The 16,946-nt window shown below is 37.0% G+C and overlaps 1 pseudogene; it reads right to left on the bottom strand.

The window, feature by feature from the left end:
- Positions 1–201: 201 nt before the first annotated feature.
- LOC138828801 (U6 spliceosomal RNA) lies at positions 202–301 on the bottom strand (annotated as a pseudogene).
- Between the last annotated feature and the right edge of the window lie 16,645 nt (positions 302–16,946).

Below are 16,946 nucleotides of genomic sequence, written 5' to 3' on the forward strand. Positions count from 1 at the left end.
TTATTTCTTTGGAATAAGATGACAATGTTATCTAATTTCAAGTTTTGTAAAGGTTATGCTATGTAAGGGCCTTTCTAAAGTGAAGATTTAATACACTGATGTCAAACTAACCTTTAATTCTATGAATTACATATATTGTTACACTTGTATTTTTGTAATAAACTTTTTCATAACTTTTTCATTTCTTGCATTTGAAGAATGAAAAATATGGAATATTTCACGAATTTTTGTATCATCCTTCTGCAAGTGCTATGTTAATCTCTGTATTTTTTTCACTTGGGTAGACCTGCTGCTGAAGCATGTAGTATCCTTTAAATTTAAGTAGTTAATGATGCAACCTTTATACAGGCATATATCCTTGGTTGCCTATTTGTAAAAAGGAATCCTTATTGTTCCTAAAATGTTATTGATCTTATTTCTCTAAATTTCTGTGTATAGTGGCAAAAACTTATATTGTTTGGTTGATTGCTCACATTTGCAATTTTTGTCAATGACTATTTTGTCGTTTTCATTTTTAATTTGATCATATTTTGAAGCCTTTATAGCTAAGTCCAAAGGTGATGGCATTTCAAGTACTTATTTATCAACTGAGTTACCTTTGTGGAGCTAATGGATTCAAAGTAAGCCTTGCCTAAGAGCTACTTCTAAACTTCTGCAGCTTAAAATTTCGCAAAGAAGTCTCACTGATACAAATGTCTTCCTGACCCTTTACCTTCTTCCATGTAGGAACAGACCAACGAGAATATCTTACCCTGACAGCATAGATTGTCTGACTGGACAAAACTAATCTTAGTTACAAGGGTTCATAGAGAGATTAACAGTTCAGACTGAAATGTTCAGAATAGAAGGTATTTTTATCAAAATATAATTGTTTATTATACCTATCATTTCAAAGTAGCTAAAGTCAGGAAGATGAAAAAATTATTCATATGCATGATTACCTAATATCCTGGTCTGTCTACCATCCAAACAGGCAGGAACTTACAGTACTGACTTTCTATCACCAAATATTTCCATAGCTCCTGGAGAAGTCCATAGGTTTCTCCTCGATATTAGTCCTTAAATTAATAATGTTTTAATCACAGTGTTTCCTCTTGCCTCCAGGTTTACAAATGGTAAAGTTTTAGCTCTAACTCTACCAAAAACTGAGGTAGAGATAATGTAATATTACTTTAAAACAGAGTTGCATTTGATACCCTAACCACAACAGAACAATGCATAACAATTTCCTATATTATAAATACTTATATATTTTATATTTCTACCTGCTGATCTTAAATTTCTAGAATTACGAGAATTAATTGATAATTTGACAAGTAAATTGAAATTTATTCCCATAAATAAATTGGAATATAAATAATTAGGTTTAGAATATATATTAGAATATAAAAAGTATCAAAGCAATGTCTTAGTTATAAACTTGTGATACCTTTACGTGTTCTAGGTCTTCTGAATTCACATAGTAAAAAAAAACAGTATTGTTTTCTCTAATCTATAAGATATTTTACACTGCTGCTGTGTTTATTGTGTTAACTCGCTGGACCCAAAGTGTTTTTCTCCATATTTCTGAAGCATTCTTACTGATTATACCCAAATTTTACTGATATGATGTGTAAAAGCTATTATTCTTCTGTAGTACCCACGGGTCTGAGGATACCAGGTCCCAGTTATCTGCATCATCAGATAACAAGGGCAAGACTTCTGACCTTGGCCCATGCAACATGCTAACGGAAAGTAATTGAAAAGACCCATCTCAATTTCTAATTTCCTACAATATTTCAGGGCCCTAATTCCTTGTAGGAATTAGTAGTAAGCAATTGTGAAATGTAAGGCAACTTAAAATGAAAGATGAGATCACAAAATATGAGAGAAAGTACTATAGTTCAAACTTTCAATTTACAGATGACCAGATGACCAAGCTTTATGAGTAAACAAAATCACAAATGTCACAAATTATTTTTATACCCCTCTCCTAATGATAAATGAAAGATTTCAGTCCAGCATAAGTAGGCCAAAAATAATTCTTGGAATGATAGATCCATAATTGTTCTACCAAGGCTAGGAAAACTTGACTTAGAAGTCAAAAATAATTTAGAAAACCATTAATTGAGAAGATCCTTAGTGCTTCAAAACACTGGTACTTCAGTAAAACTTAGTTCTGTAGTATAAAAATGTTGTCATTCTCAAACCAATGATAACCTACATTTAATCTTCTGAAAGTATATTCCTTTTCAAACAAACTTTTAAAAATCTTATTCACCAAAATAACACTTGACAAGTAGATAATAGTGACTTTAAATTTTTTCAAGTGTAGGAATCAAGTTACAATAGAGATGATTTATTTACCCAGCATAAATGCCAAGGAAGTTCAACCATTGATTAAAATGTAGAAATAGTATCTCCCACCATTTGCGTTGTTCAGTAGGTGCCTTCCAGAAATGTGTTAAATAGACCAGCCTTCCATGATTCAAATCCAAATATTAGCTAATAAATTAAATTTCATCACATAGGAAGGTACATTTTAAAGTCACTAATAGTTGCCTTATCATGTGTTGCCTTATCATAAGTTTTCCCTATCTGTCTAACATAGTAAGGAATATGACTTTAAGTCTTGCATATGGGTACTCATTAGAGATGTGACAAACATAAAATCTGTCTTCTATTTCTATCATATTCCTCTACAGTAGTAAATATTAGTTTTCTTCTTTTTCCAAAACTTATAGGTAGTAGAAAATATCATCCCATGTAAAATAAAATAATCACACACCATTGTACAAAGCCATTTATAAAAACTGGTAGTTAGGTATAAATTCTAAGCGATTTTTAAACTTTCTTGTTGAAGATTAATCTTCTAAAAAGATGAGAATAAAACCATGTCTAGGTGCTACACGTCTCCAGTCTTGCAAATTGTTATTGCATTTCAAGTATATGCAGGATTGAAACTCCATGGAATCTATATAAACCTTTCAAATTATTAACAGACAGTTTAACAGAATGACTATCAGGAAGTCGAAAGCAGAAAAGAATAATAATAAAGACATAAAATTGCCACGCCGACCCCAGTAGAGTCTGCTTAGCATGGGAAACCATCTATCAGACCATGATAGGGGCCTCGAGACCTATCTCTGAGTTTTGGGACTTCACCGAAGTCTACCTCAGAGAATGGGGCTTTACAGAAACCTATCTCCAAGTTTTGGGACTTCACTGAAGTCTACCTCGGAGAATAGGGCTTCTAAGAGGCCTACTCCTGGGAAAAGGCTGGCAAAAACCCCTGGAAAAGATGTGTTTCTGCCTATCTTTTCCTCATAAGAGTGCCTATTAATCTTTTACTGTTTCTACTGCTCATTGTACTTTCTCATTGTCAACGTTCCCTTATTCAAAGCTCTTTCTTAAGAGTGTTGACGACTCCAATATCTGATGAGTGTCTTAAAAATATGACTAACTCACCAGAGTTAAGTGCTACCCTGAAACCCCTCTTATGGAGGCTAGTAGACAAGTTATAAGTAAATATAAAAGTATTGGGGGTTTCACAAAGTCACTCCAGCAGAAGGAATTGTAAGAAATTTACAAAAAGTTGTAGGCATGGCTAGAACAGAAAGAATGTATGGCAATTGCTGAGATAACTACTTAGGAGAAAGAACTTCCTCATTTACTAAGAGACTTGCTAAATCTAAGTCTCCTTGGTGCTTACTATTAAAGAAGGAACAGGAAAGATCTTAATGGGACAGTTAAGGCCTCTATAGAAAAAAGTAGTGGTTAATTGGTGACAATCATCGAAACCAATTGTATTTCTTAAAAATAGAGGTAAAGCTGGAATCAAGTGCCTATCAGGCGACCAGTTGGTGACCACCCAAGGACGAAGCCCTGCAGCAAGGTTGTGTAACCTTTTGCCCTTTCAGGCGACCAGCTGGTGACCGCCCAAGAATGAAGCCCTGCAGCAAGATTATGTAACCTTTTGCCCTTTCTTATGGAGACTTTTTGCTATAAAAGTTTGTTATCCTCTGCATTAAATCGCACTCAGCACTCAGCACTCAGCATCCACTCCTAATGTGTGTGAGTTGTCTGTTTGCCATCTCCCCGTCCTATTCCAGGTTCCTCCCCTAGGTATCCTCCGTTGTCCCGACAGAACCCGGTCCGCGGCAGGTGGCGCCCAACGTGGGGCTCAGAGCGGGGCAAGAAGCAGTTTCTTCAGTCAAGGAACCTTGGGAGGTAAGCATCTATCTCTCTCTCTCTCTCTTTTCTTTTCACCTGGAATAGTAGTCAGAAGCTCGTTGGGGTGCTGCAGGCCCCTCAGTTGTGACTGAGAAAGATAACGAGCAAATCATGGGGAGTTCATCTTCTAAGAATAAGGATAGTTTGTCTCTATTTTAAAACATATACTCCACAGTAGCAGTGGGAGAACAAACTAATCCTTGGTTCCCGCAGGAAAAAGGAAACCATTGGAAAAGTGAATGTAAATCTAAGTTCCATAAAGACGGAACTCCTCCTTTGAGAGGAAACAAAAAACGGAAAAAGGGAACCATTGAAAAAGTGAATGTAAATCTAAGTTCCATAAAGACGGAACTCCTCCTTTGAGAGGAAACAAAAAAAAATGGAAAAAGGAAACCACTGAAAAAGTGAATGTAAATCTAAGTTCCATAAAGAGGGAACTCCTCCTTTGAGAGGAAACAAAAAACGGACAGAGGGGCAACCAGCCCCTCCCCAAGAGAATAAGAAACAGTTAGATCATTTGATACAATTTTCATATTTCAGGAATGGTGAAAGCCTGCCTGCAGGTGTGGTCTTGGGGCTGGCGGAGAGTCTTGGCGGACGCGCTATAAGACTGCCAGTGGGGCCAGTGGGAGACGTCCCCTGGACCCCTGGGTGGGGCTGTCCTCGAGATCGGGTAGAGGGGGTTCGAGTCCCCCCGATTGGCCGATTCTCTCTGGTTGGAAGCCCTTCTGGACAGACTGTCTGACCAGCAGTCTGACGCGCTTGCTGTCTGTCTTGAGTGTGCGTATATGTCTTCTGTTAACTCTAATTTGAATCTTAGGCACACAGCCCTGGGGCTGGTGGATGAGGGGCTTACTGATCCCCTAGACCCAGAGGAAGAGTGCGCATTTCCCACTTAATTGCCCCTTCCACCCTTTTAGAATTACAGGAGTGCCCGGACCAGATTGCCCACCTCCCCAGAGAAAGCGTGACCAAGTGCACATACATTACCAACCCCCGTATGTGGTGTGTGTGTATGTGTGTGTAATTTTAACTTCTTTTTCTTTCTTATCTCAGTTTTATTAATTTGGACACTCCTTGTCCCAGAGATGGGGCAAGGACAAAGCAAGCTTACTCCTCTCAACCTCCTGCTCAATCATTTCAAAGAGGTAAAAGAGAGGGGGTATAATTTCAGTATAATTGAAAATCTCAGAAGAATCTAAAAAGAAAAATTCTCTAGAATAAGTAGAGGGGGTTCTAGTCCCCTGGTAAGTGGTGAGATGTCACCCCATTCACTGAGACCTAATTTTGTCTTTGTGGCCACTTGTTTGTCTTGTTTAGTGTGTGTGTTCGTTTTATGTTTTCTGAGGTAGGGAAGATTTGGGTGAGTGTGACAGGCTCGCTCAGCAGACTCTGGATTCAGTTTGCTGAATGAGAACAGCACAGAGATTCAAAAGACTAATTAGTGAATTGCCTTGCTAGATAAGCAAGCTCTGGGAAAATGAAGCCCAACAAAGGTACCTAGTTTAAAAGAAACACTGTCTTAAATTTTTGTTTAAAAACTTTAAATAATGTACGTACAACTAATTTTGATTTTTGCGCGCTTTAAGATCTGTGTTTTGTGTGTGTTTGTGAACGTGTTCAAAGATAAAAAATTGTCAGCATGCTGTAACAATTGGGTGAGTTTAAATTTAAAATTCAAAAGGTTATGAGGTTTGGACATTACCAAAAAATTTTAAAAAATCTTCACATTGTTTTAAATGGCTTTTTAAAAGGTTCTTTAACTTGCAAATTAGAAAATCTGGTATTTTAAAAACTAATATTTTAAAATGCATAAGACTGTTTATACTGTAATCAAGTTATCTGGCTTAACAAAAATGCATTGGCTGTTTGGGGTCTAATTCCCTTGGCTAAAATTTGGGGATAAATATTAGAAATTTAAATGTAAAAGTTAGTTTAACACTGTCAAAGAAGTTACCTGTTCTGTCTATCTAAAACTGTATTTCATTTGAGAACCAAGAGAAGAGACAGGGAAAAACTTAGAAACCAACAGAAGACCTATCTTTAGAGGTGAAGGGTGAACAAGCAGAAGTGCAGTTCAGCTGGTCATGCAGTGGGATAGGCCCTGGGAGGAGTCCACCCATGGTGAGGCAAGCTGGCACAAACGCAGTTCATCTAACCCTAAAGAGTCAGATTGAGTGTGTGGCTATTCCATAGGAGGGGCCAAGTGGCCCATCGTTGTTCTGTCTCTTTTCCCTGCAGATAGGCACTGAAAACATGATGGTTAAAATGAATGATGTGATAATCTGATTAGTATTGCTAAACTTTCCCTTGGATGTGTTAACATTAAAATTAGGAAGGCCTTAAAAAGAGGGTAAAAAGTTATTTGTATAATGTGGCTTACTTTCAATTATGTTCTACAATTAGGATGTTTTTAAAAGTTATAAAGATGTTAAATCTAGCTTTGTGGTATAGTAAAGGTGACTGTAATTCTTGCATTAAGGAAAATTGTCATTTGAGTTTAAAAATCTTAATGTGTGTCTGTTTTAAAACAAGCAGCCAAGAGGCAATGAGTGACACTTGGCCTCAAGATTTCAAGGGATCTTTTCAAAATGCAAATGAAAACTAAAGTATAAAATATTAAAGGTGATTAATAAGAGGTTTAAAAAAATAGGGAATGGATTTTTGGATATATAGTTTAAATGTAAAATCATTCTTGACATTGGCCTCAATGTGCAAAAAAAAAAAAAAAAAAAAAAAAAAACAGGATTATCAAAATGATTGCTATTCTAGTTTGCTCTTACAGGTTTTTTAAGTTTCCAGCAAGCCCAAAGCAAAGCACAGAGGATTCTTACAGTTTGTCAGATGTAACTTTGACTCTTAATAAGTGTCAGGTAAGTGCATGCTTAAAAGCTACTTCTATGTTGACCACCTTGTTGCTTTTAATTGGAGTAAAATGGCCTTTTATAAGACTCACTGATCTGCAAACCGGTTCAAAGCCAGCCCGGGCAGAAAAAGGTCCCTGTGAGACTGTCACCTACTCAGCCAGCAGAGTGCTGAAAGAGCAAGCAGAGATGCTTTGGGACTCACAGTGGCAGAGTACTAGCCCTGGACTGAAGAGTTAAGGGACAGCATTCAAGCCCCGAGTCTGGGACTCAAAGTGGCAGAGTGCTAGCCTTGAGTTGTAGAGCTGAGGGACAGTGCTCAGGCCCCGAGTTCAAGTCCAACAACCAGCTAAGGAAAATGCCAATGAGGCATTTATCCCAATGTAGAGAAGACACTCCTGGGATGAAAGCAATGGAGGAGCATCCAGAGGCAGTAAGCCACTGCTTGGATGGCAGAAATGTCAGATCCTAGAGTCATTTGTGCGTGGCCCTTCAAAACAGGTCAAAGCCGGGAGGTCATAGGAAGATAGTTTGGAAGCATGCCTAATGTTCATGACTACCTTGTAAGGGACAGGAACTTGCCAGTCCTCTGTGATAGTAAAAAGCTAATGTTATAAAATGTGGGAGATAGTTTAAATCTCAACCCCTTTATGTGCCAAAAGCTCTAATTGGCAGTAACTATTGAGCTGACACTAGTTACATGAAATTCATCTGCCCAGGAAAAAGTTTGTAAACCTGAGAGAGTGTTTCTATTGATATCTGTCTTAGGCATTATTTGGGATCATTAGAGATCACATTCCTAAGCCATCTAAAAAGATGCTTTTTGCAAACTAGAGTGCTATACAAGCTACACTACTGTAGCCGGAGAAAAGGTCTGTGCAATTGTCAAAAGTTAAATATTGTTATTAATGACATCTAACCCTGATAGCCTCTTTGTAAAATAGGCTAAGGTTATAGGTTCTTGGCTAGGTAAGATCAACGCCCCTAAAGTCAGCTTGAAGAAGTTACAGAAGATTGACCTTCGCCCTTCTACCCCCATTTTAAGATCAAGGGTCCAGAGTCAGTTTTGGAAAAATGAGGCAAAATAGATAAAATAATTTTTAAAAAGGGCATAAAAAATAGTGTTAACTGTTGTAGGTGTGCAAGGTGTGGAGACTGCATCTGTCAGAGATGGTTACAAGACTAAGCCTTCTGTGTCTATTTAAAAAAAAAAATGTGGTTAGTAAAAAAAAAAAAAAAAAAGTTATTTTGGTAAATTGTCCTGGGCTATTGTCTAAATGTTCTTAGAAACCAACGGAGTCACGGCCTGCCAAGCCTATGTATTACTTGCATCCTTAACCAGTCTGTGTAGGAATTTGCAGCCCAGCACGAGAGACACTGTTGCTGCTACTGCTACTGCTGAACACCTTAATGGGTAAAGTTCAACGACGGCCTGACAGTCAACCAGAGATACTCCTGCTTGATTCCATCACCTGAATCTGCTTCCTGGTTGAAAGCTGCTAAATCTAAGATCTTGTGGGACATTCTTTTGGGTGATATCCAGAAATCCTCTCTCTTCCCACAGTGGATATTGGGGACAAGGATATCACTGGCTTGCTTGTCTTAGGCACTTCAGTGCATAGTGACTGGAAATCCACTCTAGGGTCACAGCCTAGTTTGACTCTGATATGGTAATAACCTGAGTGTGTTATCAATAGAGGTAATACTCTTAGCCTTAAAATCTAGCAAGCTTCTGCATCATGGTGGTGCCTTAAGGCTGTTCTAAGATAAAGGTTCCGCAAGCCAAAGGAAAATTGGGCAGTTTTAAACTACAGCCACAAAGATGGACAAGAGATTGTAAAGAAAGAGGGTGGTAAAGAAAGCCTTGGGAAAGGAATTGTAAAGAAAGAAGGAAGTAAAGAAAGCCTTGGAAAGAGAATTGGGGAAATTTGAAAAGTAAGGATTGTCTTTAAGACAAACCTCAGAAAGTTTAAGTATGTCAGAAAGTTTAAGTATGTCGCAAATGGTATGAGTATGTCTTAAAATTGGAGCTTACAAGGACAGCTGGTATAAAATTGATACACGGAGTCAGGACTGGTGAAAAAAAAAAAAAAAAAAAAAAAAAAAAAAAAGGGGCAAATGCCACGCCGACCCCAGTAGAGTCTGCTTAGCATGGGAAACCATCTATCAGACCATGATAGGGGCCTCGAGACCTATCTCTGAGTTTTGGGACTTCACCGAAGTCTACCTCAGAGAATGGGGCTTTACAGAAACCTATCTCCAAGTTTTGGGACTTCACTGAAGTCTACCTCGGAGAATAGGGCTTCTAAGAGGCCTACTCCTGGGAAAAGGCTGGCAAAAACCCCTGGAAAAGATGTGTTTCTGCCTATCTTTTCCTCATAAGAGTGCCTATTAATCTTTTACTGTTTCTACTGCTCATTGTACTTTCTCATTGTCAACGTTCCCTTATTCAAAGCTCTTTCTTAAGAGTGTTGACGACTCCAATATCTGATGAGTGTCTTAAAAATATGACTAACTCACCAGAGTTAAGTGCTACCCTGAAACCCCTCTTATGGAGGCTAGTAGACAAGTTATAAGTAAATATAAAAGTATTGGGGGTTTCACAAAGTCACTCCAGCAGAAGGAATTGTAAGAAATTTACAAAAAGTTGTAGGCATGGCTAGAACAGAAAGAATGTATGGCAATTGCTGAGATAACTACTTAGGAGAAAGAACTTCCTCATTTACTAAGAGACTTGCTAAATCTAAGTCTCCTTGGTGCTTACTATTAAAGAAGGAACAGGAAAGATCTTAATGGGACAGTTAAGGCCTCTATAGAAAAAAGTAGTGGTTAATTGGTGACAATCATCGAAACCAATTGTATTTCTTAAAAATAGAGGTAAAGCTGGAATCAAGTGCCTATCAGGCGACCAGTTGGTGACCACCCAAGGACGAAGCCCTGCAGCAAGGTTGTGTAACCTTTTGCCCTTTCAGGCGACCAGCTGGTGACCGCCCAAGAATGAAGCCCTGCAGCAAGATTATGTAACCTTTTGCCCTTTCTTATGGAGACTTTTTGCTATAAAAGTTTGTTATCCTCTGCATTAAATCGCACTCAGCACTCAGCACTCAGCATCCACTCCTAATGTGTGTGAGTTGTCTGTTTGCCATCTCCCCGTCCTATTCCAGGTTCCTCCCCTAGGTATCCTCCGTTGTCCCGACAGAACCCGGTCCGCGGCATAAAATGAACGAAAAATGGAAAAGGGGCAAGTACAGCTAGAATACTCAATGTACACATGTAATAAAGGAAGTGGTAAATCTGAAATAAATTTTGGAGAAAGGGTTGGTTCAGATTGATAGAAGGAGAGACTCTGATCCAGGAGCATTTGACAATTAGATGGACATATTTAATTGTTACACACTTGCACAACCTTTTGAAATTCAGTTAAAAACACAACTAAAAAACAAAAACACACAAAAATCACAACCAAACAGCAATATCTATAGTGTATATGTATGACCTCACAAAATTTTAAGCAGTTAATGAAGGGCAGTCTTTGGAAAAGCAAACAAAGCTGTTCAAAGAATGCAGTTTGGGGTAGGGGAGAATTTTGAACAGATATAAATAGACTGTCAAAGGTTATAAATCATCTACATGTACTGCAAATATTTTCTTCTGTGAGTATTCTTTGTCTGAACTGGTTACTCGACTCCTCAGCCACACTTGAAAGCTTGTGAAGATTGAATGGAAGAAACAAGATCAAGAACCCATTACACCACTGGAGAGAAAACAGTCCTCTATGGTTTCTCTCATCTCTTAACTACTCTTTTCTCATACTTTTAATAAAGTCAAGTGATTTTGAATTATATCTTTCCTTCTTTTTCAGAGAATTATTGTTTGGTAATTAAATGTCAATTCACAAATTTTGATGTCTTTTTTTTTAAAGAACTTTGAATTTAAATTCCACTGCAACCTTGTTTCACACAGTGAGAGTACATTTCCTGGGTAAGGACAATTCTCAAGGGAACGTAAATTATTTACTTCAAGGTTTGTGATGTTTGTTTGTTTAGTGTGAAAATGAGCCATATTCACCCACATTGCTCCCTCTCAGCTAGGTCTCCATGGATTTCTTTGCATGAAAGCCCATTTTCTCAGGCAATTTTAAATTATCTTGATAGGCTAAGTTGTTAAAAAGTTTGAACAATTAAAATTTACCTGTCATAAAATTTAAAACTCTTTTGAAATTCTTTTATCAGTATCGTGAATTCACTAATCCTAATTCCACCTTTACCATCAAAAACAGTTAACATGTGTTTTCATCATATAGTGTCCATGAAACTATTATTTTCCAGTGGATTTGTTATGCGTATATATGACCATATAAGCTGATGCTGAGCAAAATGAACTCCAAGATATGGAGAGATATTTATTTGTGGTTGTTTTTGATGTCCTATGTGATTTCTATTTTCTTTGAGATTTCCCCCTATGGTTTATCCCCTGCTGTGTTTGATTTTGGTACCCTGTGTATTGTGTATACATTTACATTAATTAGGGAAAGGAACAGGAGCAACAAAATGGCGAGACAAATGACAAAGGGCAAACCAATGCAATAGCAATACTCACAAGACAATAAGTTGGAAATGTACATTACAACTTGTGAGAGATATTGGGGTGAAGGAAAAATTGTGAGAAAAATTAGAGAGGGGAAAACAAGTTTGAAAAGTTATGTATTCACTACCTTACAATAGCTGTAACCCCACTTCACATCATTTTCACATTAAAATTAAATTTTAAAAATAAGCTGATGAAATAAAATTGTACTGTTTTGGTATTGTAAATATTATTCTTTATGTAGTAACTTTTTTAAAAATCAGTATTATTTGGCACCTAATTTGAATTATTTACCTCTTCTTTATCAGAGGGTAATCAACTTGAATGATATCCAACTAGACAATTTTTTCACAATATACTTGCCAATATTTTGAAAATAGAATAAATTTAGTACTTTCTTATACTAAAACAGAAAACAGTTTAATTCTATGGAAACCCATAACTTTTAAAAGTAAATAAGTTGTTAAGAGGATAGGATGTATGTGTTCTTCAAAATTCCTATGATTAATAACTACTCATTTTCAAATTCTGAACATTCCATACCTGAGAGATTCAAAATATACCTGTTTGCATGTTATGTAATTCTGCAATAGATGCATTTTCCAATGGGGTGTTACAGACTGAGAAGTGAACAAAAAAAGAGCCACATTCTAGTATAGGATAAAACTATGAAGTATGTTATAATTAATTCTTCAAGAGTAGCAGTTGTTTCTCAGATTAAGCTATTATTTCTATGACCATCAATCACAAGATTTATGCCATAAAGTCATCCTACACCAACAGTTTCCAACTTATAGGGTGCACCTCAAAATTCCCTTAATTCACATTAACAATAGCTAATCTCCATTGTGAACATACACTGCAACTCTGCTAATGTGATGCCCTCCGTGTTGTGGAAAGAACACCACAATAAACTGGGTTGCATCATTTTTCCTCCACTGGTATTCTTGCAAATATTATTTATATTTATACTTTTTTAACAATTATACTTAATCAGGATACTAAGGTTGGAAGATTACATTTCAAAGCCCACTGAACTAGGCCCTGAGAGGAGACTCCAGCTGGGACAGCTTCTTTACAGGTTTTGTTTTTGTTTTAGGGATTATAGAAAAAAAACAAAATCCTTGGCTCCAACCAGCCCAGTTCTTGGAATGAAAAGAATGCCTCTAGGTCCCCCTCCCCTTAACAACTTCACCCACCTTTTTTCGGTTAAGGACTGACTGATTAAACAGATAGCCAGTAATCCAGCTCATGCTAGCATGGTGGCAACATCCCAAGTTTACTATAAACTCTGCCTTTTTTCACATGCTTACTTTAAACTCCACTAAACTCTTTTGTGTATGTTTACCTTAAGCTCCACTTTACCATTGAATTTGTGAGTCACTAAAACCAAAAGTGATAGGCTGGTTTAAGCAGCCATTATATGACAAAGTGTAATCTCATTGGCGACCTACGTGTGGTCTGGTATGACTGCAATCTTTTGGGTGCGTGAAAATCTCATTGGAAGCCTACGTGACCAGGCTTCACCTTGTGATTTTTACCTTTAAAATCCAAAGCACGTGGGCCACTGGGGGTCGCAGTATCAGCTCCCCAGCCTGTGGTGTGGCCCTTGCTGGTCAGTGTAGGAACCTTCTCAATAAAGTTGCTTCTTTAATAACAACTTTGTTGTGGTGGGCTCTGTCACTCCGGATGACTAGGTGGGCTTGTCTGCCTGAGTAGGGGTCTTCCTACTACACCACCCAGGCAGGAAGGTTCCCTAGATTCTTTTCTCCAATAAATTTCTCAGCAAAAGCCAGACAAAAGTGAGCTGTGGTTGAAGTGGTAGGGCAGGAGCCTTGAGAATAAACAGGCTCAGAGACAGTGTCCAGTCCCAGGGTTCAAGCCCTAGGACAAACCAATAAAACAAAAACAAAAATAAAACAATTCCCAAATCTAGCATTTTTCTCATTGTATACAGAGGCACGTAATTAAGGAAATTGCTTCCTGTGTTACATACAGGTGGAAGAAAGAAGATGTCACACAATTATTCTCTTCATACCATGTTATACCAAAGCCACAAAATATTTCCCTTTTTCTAAATTTATAAATTAATTTCATCCATTTGTTGGCAACTCTGTCTACATTATTCACATTATCATTTTATACATGAACTGTTGGATTATCTATTAACTGAGTTCTAATTATAACTCTCATGAAAGAATATTCTAGGCAAATAGAATGCAAGAAACATTTGTAAATTTGTCCATTAAACTCTCTACTTAAAAATAATTTTGTAGTATCCTTTAGAATACGAAATTACAAACAAAACCAAAATATTTATTTTAAATCTAAACTCTAATTTAGCAAGATCTACAAAGTCCTACGTTAGAATAACTTTGCTTTTTTCTCCAGGCTTAAGCTTTTGTAATCCTTCATCCTTTCCTTGGAATCTACAACAATGATGATTACTTACTTTTTCAAATTTTGGATGGGAATCATGAGCCATTTTGCATCTAAGAATGTTCTGTAATGAGAGCATTTAAAATACAACTGAAGATTATACATGAGTTGCATTTCAATAGCAAACTTGACTTCTCAAAACATAATGACAAAATTAGCCCAAATTTCCAACTTTGTATTCCTTTCTTGTTTGGTTTGTTTTCTTAATACAAAATTATACTATCTGGTCCAGGGAAGGTATAACTGTGTAATTAAACTATCTAATCTCCTGTCTTAGTCTGAGTGTTAGAATTCTAGCCTTGTATCACATTGCTCCTCCATAATTTCTTGTTTTATTTAATCTAGATACAGAATAGCAATTCTGAACATCTCCAGTAATATTAACCACTAGACAGCTCAGAGTGTTCATGTACTCTTTTGAAAGATGGTCAAACATTTGACACAGGATATGAACATTTTCAGATGCACCTGCAGTGTTCACTGATTCATTCCTCCATGGATCCGATCCCTGTAATAATGATTACTTGACTCCCTTACTATCTCTGGTCCCTATCTATGTAATATTCTTAAACTTTTTTGAAGAAATTCACTTGAGGACTTTCTAACATTAAAAATGATCACTTGATTGTAGTCTTACTCAGGACATATTTTCTATTGTTTTCTAACTTTTCTACATATTCTGAGATTTGCTTCATTTGTGTATTTGTGTGTGCAAATATAAGTGCTTCTATGTATGTGTATGTCTGAATGTATGTATGCAAAGGCCTCAAGCTCTTATTCAGTAATCTTGCTCATGACTGGTATTCCAATACTGGAGCTATTCTTCCAATCCAGCTTTTGGGTGGTTAATTATAGATAGTTTTTCAAAGACTGTTCTGCCCAGGCTGGATGAAAACTGTACTTCCCAGACTCCTTTACATTCTTAAGTTTTATTTCTCCAGTAGTGTCAACTTACAAAACATTTTGTGAGTGTAAAGGCTAAGCTGTAGCATAAATTTTTAACTCAAGAATTCATATAAAGATAGATGAACATGCACATTACATATGCTGAGTGTACATTGTTAGAAATGTGATCTTAAGCTGGGTGGTGGTGAGATCTTCGGATAGGGTTCAAACCAGTTTGGCAGGAAAGTCCCAGAGACTCTTTTTCCAATTAACTACAAGAAAACTGAAAGTGGCACTGTGGCTCAAGTGATAGAGCATTAGCCTTGAGCTGAATAGCAGAGGGACAGCTCCCAGGTCCAGAGTTCAAGTGCCAAGACCACCACCAAAAAAAAAAAAAAAATATATATATATATATATATATATATATATATATATATATATATATATATATATGTAAAGGAAAGAAAAAAAATGTGATCTTATCTAACAGTTCATGATTAGTATAATCCCTGCTCTCTCAGGATGGATTTTTTCTAATTAATTTCATGCTCTTATATCTGATTTGCATTGGAAACTTAATTATGCTTCCATTCTACTCTCTACAAAGTTGCGTGATTAGCAAGCGTGATTTAGAAGGGGAGTGGCCTCATACTTCGTGTTCCATGTAGGAGTAATGCTTTCTCTATAAAACTCTCATAAATCTACATACTGGACTTGGCTTTATTGTTTCAATGTTGTCTTATTTGTAGAATCTTCTATAGTGTATTGAACCCTTACACTTAAACACAAAACTTCTCTTTCTCCTATTATTGCTATTGTTTCCTTACTGTTAACTCATGTACACTTGGAAAATAATATGCAGCACAGACACTCACAAAAAAATGATCTGAGAAACTTCTTCGTATTTAAAATTCGCCTTAATTTATAGAGAACTTCCAAAGTTTGAACTCAATATACTCATGGATAATGTATTTATAAGCAATATAATTTCATATTTTCTCTTTACTAAGTTGTCTCTGAAACACCTGTTACCTCAGGTGATGGTGTCCTTGTGTTATTTCGGTGAAGCAAGAAACATTCATTAGACCTCAGGCAGCACCATAGATTGTTTTTGTAAGTAATTGTTACTGGATGTGGAAACTGATCCCAGGAGAGGAATGGAACATAGAGGATTGACAAAGTTTAAGTTAACTTGTGCTTTCCTTTTTACTGTACAAAAAGAATCCCAAGGCTTGAAGGGAACTCTGTCCCTGACTTTTTCGTGTGTGTTTTTACTCATGTATAACTTTTCTGTAAACGTCTAGTTGAGAGTATTACAAAGAGAAATAAACTGCCATTTGAAGGCTAGCATAGAACAAAAGGAAATAACGTTGATTTAAACATGTTCTGCTGCAGGGACTGGGAAGGTGGCTTAGTGGTAGAGCGCTTGCCTTGCATGCATGAGGCCCAGGTTCGACTCCTCAGCACCACATAAGCAAAAAGTAAGCCAGAAATGGTGCTGTGGCTCAAGTTGTAGAGTTGAAGAGCTGAGGGACAGCGCCCAGGCCTAGAGTTCAGGACCACGACTGCCCCCCCCCCGCATAAAAAAACATTCTACTGCAAATAAACAAAGACATGGAGGTTTTAAAGTGTCTTATGATGGATATTTCACCCCTGAGATGATTCTCTTGTTGCAGGAGTCAATTATCAATTCCTATAGTTTAGTCCTAAATTCTCCAGAGCAATAAGGATTCCAAAAAAGCATCCAGTGAGTATGATCAGCAAAAGGAGCCTCTTCTCAGACCAGTACTCCTTTAATCCTTTAAAGAGGGTCACAATGAAATATCTGGGGTTTTTTTGCTTGTTTTTTTTTTTTTTTTTTTTTTTTTAGTTTGTGTTGGTTATGGGGCTTGAACTCATAGGTTGGATCCTGTCCCTGAACATTTTTCTTTCCTGCTCACCTGCCCCCAAAGCTAGTAC

Source organism: Dipodomys merriami, unplaced genomic scaffold (genome assembly GCF_024711535.1).
Source record: "Dipodomys merriami isolate MVZ:Mamm:240054 unplaced genomic scaffold, mDipMer1.0.p SCAF_164, whole genome shotgun sequence".
Classification (NCBI taxonomy): domain Eukaryota; kingdom Metazoa; phylum Chordata; class Mammalia; order Rodentia; family Heteromyidae; genus Dipodomys; species Dipodomys merriami.